This window comes from Salmo salar, unplaced genomic scaffold, assembly GCF_905237065.1.
Source record: "Salmo salar unplaced genomic scaffold, Ssal_v3.1, whole genome shotgun sequence".
In the NCBI taxonomy this organism is placed as follows: domain Eukaryota; kingdom Metazoa; phylum Chordata; class Actinopteri; order Salmoniformes; family Salmonidae; genus Salmo; species Salmo salar.
This window is the reverse complement of record NW_025550925.1, coordinates 327,343-339,147: the sequence shown is the minus strand read 5'-3', so window position 1 is coordinate 339,147 and position 11,805 is coordinate 327,343.

The window sequence follows — 11,805 nt, the reverse complement described above, 5'->3', positions numbered from 1 at the left end:
CCACGTTAACTGTTATCAGTAGCCTAATCACCTGTATCCCACTTCGCCCCACCTGTCCGCACTGCTGACATGATGCCCAGCCTGTCCACGCTGCTAACCTCGTCACCCTGATGACAGCCAATGGCTGACCCATAGTCACGCCAGCCTGACCTGGTCACGCAACTGTTAACCAGTCACGCCATTACCAATCCTAACTGTATGATGCCCTAATATGTCACGCCGCTCTTAAGTAATGATGCTTGACCCAGTCCGCACTGTACGGTCGCAACCGCAATCCGCACTGCTACAGCGGTGGCCATCTCACGCAGCTGGCTTATTATCCACATATGATTCTGTACATCTACGTGCCAAGGCCTAGCCTTTTATCCGCTACGTATATCCCCATCCCTGCTAGGTTCAGTAAACCAGCCTGTCCACCCATGGCAACCCAATGCCCAGCCTATCCACACTGCTAACCTGTCCACACTGCCAGCCACCAATCACACTGCTACACTATTGTTGACCTGTCCACGCGCCACCCATTCCACCTGCTAACGAGTTCACTTTGCAATTGCCCAACCTGTCCACACTGCTAACCTGTCCACATTGCTGTACTGTCCATGCCAGCTGACAGTGCCCAGCCTGTCCACACTGCAACCTGTCCCACACTGCTAAGCTATCCACACTGTTTCTAATGCCCCAATGTTCTCACTGCTAACCTGTTCCACACTGCTAACCTGTCCACATAACTAACTAATCACTCACTTATGTTGCCCCGAATCTGTCCACACTGTGAAAATCTGTCACACTGCTGCGGATTGATGCCTAGCCTGTCCACACTGCTAACCCAGCAGTGCCCAGCCTGTCCACACTGCCGCTGTCACACTGCTGAAAACCTGTCCTGCTGCTCTTTTCCATGCTGCTGGAAGCAGTGCAACCTGTCCGCACTGCTCTGAGCAGCCAAGGCCCTAGCCTGTCCACCCTTCATGATGCCTGGCCTTCCCACGCATGGCAATATCCCGACCTTTCCGCATAGCTTCCAACCGTGACCACCAATCACCGCTACCTGTCCACCCCTTGACCGCAATCACACTGCTGGCTGAGTACCTGTCGGCAGCAACTAACATCACGCTCGCTGACGTAGTAGCCCCAGCCTGTCCGCATAACTAAGTCACGTTAAGCCAACCTGTCCATGCTGCTTTAACCTTGATGCCCCACCTGTCCCACGCCGCTGTACCGTCCACGCTGCTTCGTGCGTCACCTTTCTTCAACCTGGTGCTACCTTTTCTCGCCAACTGTACCAATCCCGCATAACACAGCCTTGTCCGCCTTTAGCCTGTCCATGCTGCTGACCTTGATGCCTGCAACCACTAAACTAAAATGCCCCGCAATCCGCACTGCTGCCAATGCCCAGTCTGTCCACACTTTAACCTGTCCACGCAACCACAACCTTCCTTACGCAATGCCCAGTCTTGTCACGCCTTGACCTGTCCACCAAACCCGCAATCACACTGCTGACCAAAGCCTAAACCTGTCCACATAGCACGTGATGCCTAACACCAATCCCTAACTGGCCTTGATAGCGTAATATAATCCACCTTCTTCCATAATATGTGCCTGTCCCGCATAACAGCCTGTCCGCAGCACCTTACTGTCCACCATAACACTGATTGTTACCTGTCCGCACTTTGCTGTACCAGTCCACGCCGCTAACCTTGATCTGAACCCTTTTCGTACGTTGCTGTGCAATCCCGTACTGCTTAGCGCAATCCACATTAGCTGACCTGTCCGCACTGCACAACCTGTCCACCACCAGCGACCTGAATGCTGACCATTTTTATAACGTGTTTCCTTGCTGGCGCATTCGCATAACACCCAACCTGTCCATGCTGCTTCAGCAGCAGTGCTAGCAACGCCACCACTGCCTAAGGCTTAATTGCCCCACCTGTCCGCACTGCCCAACGTTAATGCCCCAGTCTGTCCACACTGCCTGACCTGTCCACACTAGCTGACCTGTCCACACTGCTACAGCCAGTGCCCGATTCGTCACACTGTGACCTGTCCGCATTGCTGACGCAGTGCCCTGACGTCACGTTGCTACCTTCAGTGCTACTCTTCCACACCTGTTCCCACCAACTGGCTTATAATCCCACTGCTACGTAAATGCTTCAGCCTGTCCCACTGATGCAACAATTGCTTGAAGCCTGTCCGCGCCTTCCAGCCTGTCCCATAACTTACATCCTAACTAACGCAATCACTCGCTGGCAATATATTGCTAAACCGCAATCCTGCTAACCTGTCCATACTGTTAACCAGCCAAGTGCCCAGTCTGCAATCACGCTGCTACGTATTCTTTAAAGCCGCAATGCACCTTTGTGTATTGCCTAACGCAATCCACACTGCTTCAACCTTCAATGCCAGCCTGTCCGCATAACTAGGCTGATCACATAACTGGCCTGTCACCGCACTGCTAACCTTGATGCCCAATCTGTCCACACTGCTAATGTAACCTGTAATCACCGCGATGCTTATCCTAACCATCCTGTTTCAACCTTAAGCCTATTCCTCACGCACAATTGATGCCCCTGAACGCAATCCACTTGACCTTAATTAACTACCTGTCCACGTGTGATATGTTACGGCCTGTCCTCAACTTCCACACTGGTAACCTCCTGCTGGCTATTATGGCCTGTCCACACTGCTAATATAATCACACTGCTAACCTTGTCACATACTGTGATGCAGCTGTCACACTCTAACCATCCACACTGCTATATATATTACTCACCATGCACTGTGCCCACCTATCCCACCGCCACTGGCCTGCTCCACACTGCCACAACCTGTCACATCTAGTGTAATGCCCAGCCTGTCCACTGCTTCAACCTGTCCACAAACCACTATTCACGCTGCTGAGCCTGTCCGCACTGCTGTACTGTCCACGCGCCAAGCGCTAATGCCCAGTCTGTCCACGCTGTAGCCTGTCCACGCCTTTTAACCTGTCCGCGCTGACCTTAAGGCCTAGCCTGTCCCTTTGTTGCCAGTGCCCTGGCTCAATCCCGCCTTTGACGTGATGCCCAGCCATAATCACACTGCTGTGTAAATGCCCACACCACAATCACACTCTACCTGTCCACATTGCTAACCTGTCCATCACTGCTTAACCTTAATTAGCAACCACCCAATCCACACTGCTAACCTGTCCCACTGCATAGCCTGTCCCACACTGCCCTGACCTAATGCCCAAGCCATTCCTCACTGCTAACCTGTCCACACTGCTTTAACCTTCCACACTGCTAACCTGTCCATGCACCCAACTGAACCTTGGTGCCTGGCTCACACTGCTGAAGCAATTGCTTTACCTGTACCACAAACATATTGCCCAGTCGTCACACTGCTAACCTGTCCACGCTGCTAACCTGTCCACACTGCTAACGTTAATTAACCCAGTCTGTCCGCACTGCCAACCTGTCCACATTAGCCTGTCCACACTGCTAAGCCTTAAGCCTAACCTGTCCACACTGCTTCAGCAGCAATGCCTAACCTGTCACCCACTTTGACAGCAGTGTGACCTGTCCACACTGCTATATGTTGTAACCTGTCCACGCGCATAACACAACCTGTCCACACTGCCAAGCCGCAATCCCGCATAACTGATGTACCTGTCCACGCAACTGGCGAAGCCTGCCAGTCGCATAACTGGCCTGTGATGCTACCTGTCCGCAACTGTGCAATCACGTTCCTACCTGTCCATGCTGTGGCAATGATGTGACCTGTCCACCCTTCAACCGCAATCCGCATAACTGTGCGTCACGCGCCGCTACCTGATGCACCGTTTCCTCCCCTTCAACCTGTCACCCGCTGAAGCCTGTCCACGCCAACTGTGTCGTACGCCGCTGGCGTGATGCCCTAATGCTCACGCCTTTGGAAGCGGTGCCCCGCCTCGTCACCCTTTAAACGTAAGTGCCCAGTCTGTCCCACACTGCTAACCTGTCCACGCAAGCACAACCTGTCCACGCCTTTGTGTGGTGCCCCAGTCTGTCCACACTGCCAGCCTGTCCCGCATTTGCTAGCAGCCAGTGCCCCTGTCTGTTCATTGCTTCAGCAACAATGCTTCAACCTGTCACACTGCTGTGCAGTCACCCTTTAACCTGTACACTGTAGCAACCAATGCCCAATACCAATCACACTGATACACAATGCCCACCTGTCCACGCGCTATTGCAATCACGCAGCTATTGCAATCACGCTCGCTACCTGTCCACGCACGCTGTAATGCGCAACCATAATCACGCCTTTGTACGATAAGTGCACCTTTGTATGATGTGATCGTCCGCACTGCTTCAGCATGATAGCACAACCGCAATCACACTGCTTTAACGTGATCTCTGTATGTCCACCATAGCAAACATGTGCCAGCCGCAATCACACTGCTAGGCTGTCCCGCATAACACAACCTGTCCACGCCTTTGGCTTGTGGTGCCCAGTCTGTCCACGCAACTGGTGTAGCCTGTCCACCACGATGTATGATAGCCATAGCCTGTCCGCACTTTGCTATTTAGCAAAGGCCTAGCCTGTCCACATAACTACCTTAATTACAAACGCAATCACTGCTACGTGTTGCTACCTGGCGTCCACGCCGCTGACCTTGGTCATACCGCAGTCACGCTGGCCTGACGTGTCCGCGCTGCTTGACCTGTCCACACTGTGGCTGGTGTGACCTGTCCCCGCGCAACAACCGCAATCACGCGCTGACCGCCGTCACGCTGCTGGCGAGTGTGACCTGTCACGCCAACTGACCTGTCACGCAATATGATGCTTAGCCTGGTCACTGCTGGCACTGATATGCCCACCTATCCACACTGCTAACCTGTCACATTGCACAACCTGTCCACACTGCTAACCTTAGTGCCCAACCTGTCACCACTGCTACACTGCCTCACACTGCTAACCTGTCCATACTGCCAACATCGATCCACCTGTCCACTGCACCTTTCCCGCAATCACACTGCTAACCTTAATGCCAATCTGTCCACACAGCTAATCTGTCACCCGCATTTAACCATGGCCACGCCAGCTGCACCTGATGCTAACCAATCCGCAATGCTAACCTGTCCCCAAGCTAACCTAATGCCCAACCTGTCCACACTGTAACATCCACACTCCTGTCCGCTAACCTTAATGCCCGGCCGCAATCCGCATAACTGACCGCCGTCACGCTAAACTTGCCCAAACCGCGTCCACACTACACCTGTCCACACTGCAACCTCAGTACGACCCGTCACACGCTTAAGCAACCTGTCCACACCGCTATTCAATCGCACTCGCTCAACCTTAATGCCCAACCTGTCCACACAGCACTCCCGTCCACTGACGTACAATTCTTGTGCTCCACACTGCTTCAACCTGTCCACCCAACTGCTTCGTCACGCTTCAAACCTGTCCGCACTGCTAACCTTTTGCCTAACCTGTTCACGCCACCTGCAACTTACTGCCCACCTCAATCCGCCAACTGAACTGTCCACGCTGCTAACCTGTCCGCATAACTGCGCAACTTGCTAACCTGTCCACACTGCTAAACCGCAATCACCGTTAACTGTTAACGCCAACCTGTCCACCCAACTCGCAACCTAACCTGTCCACACTGTAACCTTATATGCCCTCAACCTGTCCACACTGCTAACCTTAATGCCCAACCTGTCCACACTGCTAACCTTAATGCCCAACCTGTCCACACTGCTAACCTGTCCACACTGCCAACCTGTCCACACTGCTAACTTTAATGCCCAACCTGTCCACACTGCTAACCTGTCCACACTGCTAACCTGTCCACACTGCAACCTTAATGCCCAACCCGTCCACACTGCTAACCTGTCCACACTGCTAACCTGTCCACCTGCTAACCTTAATGCCCAACCTGTCCACACTGCTAACCTGTCCACACTGCTTAACCTGTCCACACTGCTAACCTTAATGCCCAACCTGTCCACACTGCTAACCTGTCCACACTGCTAACCTGTCACACTGCTAACCTGTCCACACTGCTAACCTTAATGCCCAACCTGTCCACACTGCAACCCGTCCACACTGCTAACGCTTAATGCCCAACCTGTCCACACTGCTAACCTTAATGCCCAACCCGTCCACACTGCCAACTCCGTCCACACTGCTAACCTGTCCACACTGCTAACCTTTCCATACTGCAACCTTAATGCCCAACCTGTCCACACTAGCAACCTGTACAGCCTAACCTGTCCACACTGCTAACCTTAATGCCCAACCTGTCCACACTGCTAACCTTAATGCCCAACCTGTCCACACTGCAACCTTAATGCCCAACCTGTCCACACTGCTAACCTCGTCCACACTGCCAACCTGTCCACACTGCTAACTTTAATGCCCAACCTGTCAACACTGCTAACCTGTCCACACTGCTAACCTTAATGCCCAACCTGTCCACACTGCTAACCTGTCACACTGCCTAACCCGTCCATACTGCTAACCTTAATGCCCAACCTGTCCACACTGCTAACCTGTCCACACTGCTAACCTGTCCACACTGCTAACCTAATGCCCAACCATTTCTCACTGCTAACCTGTCCACACTGCTAACCTGTCCACACTGCTAACCTGTCCATACTGCTAACCTTAATGCCTAACCTTTCCACACTGCTAAACTTAATGCCCCACCTGTCCACACTGCTAACCTTAATGCCCAATCTGTCCACACTGCTAACCTGTCCACACTGCTAACCTGTCCACACTGCTAACCTTAATGCCCAATCTGTCCACACTGCCAACCTGTCCACACTGCTAACCTGTCCACACTGCTAACCTTAAAGCCTAACCTGTCCACACTGCTAACCTTAATGCCTAACCTGTCCACACTGCTAACCTTAATGCCCAACCTGTCCACACTGCTAACCTTAATGCCCAACCCGTCCACACTGCTAACCTGTCCACACATGCCAACCTGTCCACACCTGCTAACTTTAATGCCCAACCTGTCCACACTGCTAACCTGTCCACACTGCAACCTTAATGCCCAACCTGTCCACACTGCTAACCTGTCCACACTGCCAACCTGTCCACACTGCTAACCTTAATGCCCAACCCGTCCACGCTACCACAACCTGTCCACACTGCTAACCCGTCCACACTGCAACCTTAATGCCCAACCTTTCTTCACTGCTAACCTGTCCACACTGCAACTAACCTGTCCACACTGCTAACCTGTCCACACTGCTAACCTTAATGCCTAACCTTTCCACACTGCTAAACTAGTGCCACACCGTCCACACGCAACCTTAATGCCCAACCCGTCCACACTGCTAACCTGTCCACACTGACTAACCTGTCCACACTGCTAACCTTAATGCCCAACCCGTCCACACTTGCCAACCTGTCCACATTGCAACCTTAATGCCTAACCTGTCCACACTACTAACCTTAATGCCCAACCTGTCCACACTGCTAACCTGTCCACACTGCTAACCTGTCCACACTGCTCAACCTTAATGCCCAACCTGTCCACACTGCCAACCTTAATGCCCAACCCGTCCACACTGCTAACCTGTCCACACGCCAACCTGTCCACACTGCTAACCTGTCCACACTGCTAACCTGAATGCCCAACCTGTCCACACTGCTAACCTGTCCACACTGCTAACCTTAATGCCCAACCCGTCCACACTGCTAACCTTAATGCCTAACCCGTCCACACTGCTAACCACTAATGCCTAACCTGTCCACACTGCTAACCTTAATGCCAACCCGTCCACACTGCTAACCTGTCCACACTGCTAACCCGTCCACACTGCTAACCTTAATGCCCAACCCGTCCACACTGCTAACTCCGTCCACACGGCTAACCTTAATGCCCTAACCCGTCCACACTGCTAACCTAAAGCCTAACCTGTCCACACTGCTAACCTTAATGCCTAACCTGTCCACACTGCTAACCTTAATGCCCAACCTGTCCACACTGCTAACCTTAATGCCCAACCTGTCCACACTGCTAACCTGTCCACACTGCCAACCTGTCCACACTGCTAACTTTAATGCCCAACCTGTCCACACTGCTAACCGTCCACACTGCTAACCTGTCCACACTGCTAACCTTAATGCCCAACCTGTCCACACTGCTAGCCTGTCCACACTGCTCAACCTTAATGCCCAACCTGTCCACACTGCTAACTTTATGCCCAACCTGTCCACACTGCTAACCTGTCCACACTGCCCTAACCCGTCCACATCTGCAACCTTAATGCCCAACCTGTCCACACTGCTAACCTGTCCACACTGCTAACCTGTCCACACTGCTAAACCTTAATGCCCAACCTGTCCACACTGCTAACCTGTCCACACTGCTAACCTGTCCACACTGCTAACCTAATGCCCAACCTGTCCACACTGCTAACCTTAATGCCCAATCCCGTCCACACTGCTAACCTGTCCACACGCTAACCTTCATGCCCAACCTGTCCACACTGCTAACCCATGCCTAACCTGTCCACACTGCTAACCTTAATGCCCAACCTGTCCACACTGCTAACCTTAATGCCCAACCTGTCCACACTGCTAAGCCTGTCCACACTGCTAACCTGTCCACACTGCTAACCTTAATGCCCAACTCCGTCCACACTGCTAACCTGTCCACACGGCTAACCTTAATGCCTAACCTGTCCACACTGCTAACCTTAAAGCCTAACCTGTCCACACTGCTAACCTTAATGCCCAACCTGTCCACACTGCTAACCTTAATGCCCAACCTGTCCACACTGCTAACCTTAATGCCCAACCTGTCCACACTGCTAACCTGTCCACACTGCTAACCTTAATGCCCAACCTGTCCACACTGCTAACCTGTCCACACTGCTAACCTGTCCACCTGCTAACCTGTCCACACTGCTAACCTTAATGCCCAACCTGTCCACACCGCTAACCTTAATGCCCAACCTGTCCACACTGCTAACCTGTCCACACTGCTAACCTTAAAGCCCAACCTGTCCACACTGCCTTAATGCCTAACCTGTCCACACTGCTAACCTTAATGCCCAACCTGTCCACACTGCACCTTAATGCCCAACCTGTCCACACTGCTAACCTGTCCACACTGCCAACCTGTCCACACTGCTAACTTTAATGCCAACCTGTCCACACTGCTAACCTGTCCACACTGCTAACCTGTCCACACTGCTAACCTTAATGCCCAACCTGTCCACACTGCTAACCTGTCCACACTGCTAACCTGTCCACACTGCTAACCTTAATGCCCAACCTGTCCACACTGCTAACCTGTCCACACTGCTAACCTGTCCACACCGCTAACCTAATGCCCAACCTGTTCTCACTGCTAACCTGTCCACACTGCTAACCTGTCCACACTGCTAACCTGTCCATACTGCTAACCTTAATGCCCAATCTGTCCACACTGTAATCTGTCCACACTTCTAACGTTAATGCCTAACCTGTCCACACTGCTAACCTTAATGCCCAACCTGTCCACACTGCTAACCTGTCCATACTGCTAACCTTAATGCCCAACCTGTCCACACTGCTAACCTGTCCACACTGCTAACCTGTCCACACTGTAATCTGTCCACACTGCTAACCTTAATGCCTAACCTGTCCACACTGCTAACCTTAATGCCCAATCTTTCCACACTGCTAACCTGTCCACACGGCTAACCTTAATGCCTAAACTGCCACAATGCTAACCTTAATGCCCAACCTGTCCACACTGCTAACCTGTCCACACTGCTAACCTTAATGCCCAACCTGTCCACACTGCTAACCTGTCCATACTGCTAACCTTAATGCCCAACCTGTCCACACTGCTAACCTGTCCACACTGCAAACCTGTCCACACTGTAATCTGTCCACACTGCTAACCTTAATGCCTAACCTGTCCACACTGCTAACCTTAATGCCCAACCTTTCCACACTGCTAACCTGTCCACACGGCTAACCTTAATGCCTAAACTGCCACACTGCTAACCTTAATGCCCAACCTGTCCACACTGCTAACCTGTCCACACTGCTAACCTGTCCACACTGCTAACCTTAATGCCCAACCTGTCCACACTGCTAACCTGTCCACACTGCTAACCTGTCCACACTGCTAACCTGTCCACACTGCTAACCTTAATGCCCAATCTGTCCACACTGCTAACCTTAATGCCTAACCTGTCCACACTGCTAACCTTACTGCCCAACCTGTCCACACTGCTAACCTTAATGCCCAACCCGTCCACACTGCTAACCTGTCCACACTGCTAACCTTAATGCCCAACCCGTCCACACTGCTAACCTGTTCACACTGCTAAACTTAATGCCTAACCTGTCCACACTGCTAACCTTAATGCCCAACCTGTCCACACTCCTAACCTGTCCACACTGCTAACCTGTCCACACTGCTAACCTTAATGCCCAACCCGTCTCACACTGCTAACCTGTCCACACTGCAACCTTAATGCCTCAACCTGTCCACACTGCAACCTTAATGCCCAACCTGTCCACACTGCTAACCTGTCCACACTGCTAACCTTAATGCCCAACCTGTCCACACTGCTAACCTGTCCACACTGCTAACCTTAATGCCCAACCTGTCCACACTGCTAACCTGTCCACACTGCTAACCTTAATGCCCAACCTGTCCACACTGCTAACCTGTCCACACTGCTAACCTCAATGCCCAACCTGTCCACACTGCTAACCTGTCCACACTGCTAACCTCAATGCCCAACCTGTCCACACTGCTAACCTTAATGCCCAACCTGTCCACACTGCTAACCTGTCCACACTGCTAACCTTAATGCCTAACCTGCCACACTGCTAACCTTAATGCCCAACCTGTCCACACTGCTAACCTGTCCACACTGCTAACCTTAATGCCCAACCTGTCCACACTGCTAACCTGTCCACACTGCTAACCTTAATGCCCAACCTGTCCACACTGCTAACCTGTCCACACTGCAAACCTGTCCACACTGTAATCTGTCCACACTGCTAACCTTAATGCCTAACCTGTCCACACTGCTAACCTTAATGCCCAATCTTTCCACACTGCTAACCTGTCCACACGGCTAACCTTAATGCCTAAACTGCCACACTGCTAACCTTAATGCCCAACCTGTCCACACTGCTAACCTGTCCACACTGCTAACCTGTCCACACTGCTAACCTTAATGCCCAACCTGTCCACACTGCTAACCTGTCCACACTGCTAACCTGTCCACACTGCTAACCTGTCCACACTGCTAACCTTAATGCCCAACCTGTCCACACTGCTAACCTTAATGCCTAACCTGTCCACACTGCTAACCTTAATGCCCAACCTGTCCACACTGCTAACCTTAATGCCCAACCTGTCCACACTGCTAACCTTAATGCCCAACCTGTCCACACTGCTAACCTGTCCACACTGCTAACCTTAATGCCCAATCTGTCCACACTGCTAACCTGTTCACACTGCTAAACTTAATGCCTAACCTGTCCACACTGCTAACCTTAATGCCCAACCTGTCCACACTCCTAACCTGTCCACACTGCTAACCTGTCCACACTGCTAACCTTAATGCCCAACCTGTCCACACTGCTAACCTGTCCACACGGCTAACCTTAATGCCTAACCTGTCCACACTGCTAACCTTAATGCCTAACCTGTCCACACTGCTAACCTGTCCACACTGCCAACCTTAATGCCCAACCTGTCCACACTTGCAACCTGTCCACACTGCTAACCTTAATGCCCAACCTGTCCACACTGCTAACCTGTCCACACTGCTAACCTTAATGCCCAACCTGTCCACACTGCTAACCTGT